Below are 1,123 nucleotides of genomic sequence, written 5' to 3' on the forward strand. Positions count from 1 at the left end.
TCACAAAAGTGGACTGTATATATCTAATAAATAATAATGGGGGCCTGCCCATTAGCTCAGCTGTTTAGATGCCTGCTTAAGCAAAGCAGTCAGGCTCACAATTCTGTGGTTTGATCCCCAGAACCTCATGCCTTACCAGACCAGCACTTAAGGCATCCTGAGTTGCCCCCCACCAAAAAAATCCATCTAATAAATAATAGTTTAGCCTCACTAGTAATAAAATGAAATGTAAATTAAGATAAGTCACAATCTTGAAAGACTGACTAATCAAGCAAGGAAGTTTTTTGGGGGTGTTGCTTATATATTTCTTTTGGGGGAGCTAGGGGTAGAAACTAAGGCCTCCTCCATACTAGACAAATACTTTCACCAAACAACACACTTGAGCCATCAAACAGGGAGAGGCCCCGCCCAGGCTCGTGCGCTCGGAGCGCAGGGGCGGAGCGTTGCGAGGGGCTAGGGCCACGCTGTCCCTAGGGCTGGGGAGAAGACTGCAACCACTACCCGGCAGGGCTGCATCCTAGAGCTGCGCGCCGGAGCCTCCGCCATGACTAGTGAGTCCCCTTCCCGGGCGGGGCTGCGGGGTACCCGCACCCCTCTCTCCCGCTCAGGGCTCCTCTCCCTGTTCTTCTCTCCGCAGCCCTGCTGGGAGCCGCCATTGGAGGAGGTGCGTCTTCTGACCCGCTGCCTGGAGTCCCAGAGCTGCCCAGCCTCGCCCTGAGCTGCCGGGGGATACGGGGACGCGTCCCGGGGTGCAGGGGATGGTCCAAACTGTCCGACCTGCGTCATTGCACCGTAGCATCTCGAGACGCGGAGAAGGCTAGGGACATCGCACCGCAGGCAGGGGACAAACCAGGCTGTCCGTGCCCAGTCGTCCCCACCTGGCTCCTTGCCCGCTTTCCACTTTTGCCTGGGACCCCGCACCAAGCTCAGAGCGCAGCCCCCAGAACTATCGGGGAGTCCGATTTCCTCCCCGGCCCGCACCGACCACCCTTCCTCTCCCCGCAGCTCTGGCAGTGTGCGCTGTGCCTTTCGCGCTGACCACTGCGGGCTTCACCGCGACCGGGATCGCAGTTTCCTCCGTGGCCGCGAAAATGATGTCGGCCGCAGCCATTGCCAACGGGGG

At 58.4% G+C, this 1,123-nt stretch overlaps 1 long non-coding RNA gene across 1 annotated transcript; it reads left to right on the forward strand.

Moving 5' to 3' along the window:
- The first annotated feature begins 420 nt into the window (after nucleotides 1-420).
- Nucleotides 421-1,117, forward strand: LOC111817793. Its single transcript, XR_002821910.1, has 3 exons — nucleotides 421-551; nucleotides 638-664; nucleotides 1,006-1,117. It is a non-coding gene; the product is annotated as an uncharacterized LOC111817793 (long non-coding RNA).
- Nucleotides 1,118-1,123: the final 6 nt, after the last annotated feature.

This window comes from Octodon degus, unplaced genomic scaffold (genome assembly GCF_000260255.1).
Source record: "Octodon degus isolate 3935 unplaced genomic scaffold, OctDeg1.0 scaffold00070, whole genome shotgun sequence".
In the NCBI taxonomy this organism is placed as follows: Eukaryota; Metazoa; Chordata; class Mammalia; order Rodentia; family Octodontidae; genus Octodon; species Octodon degus.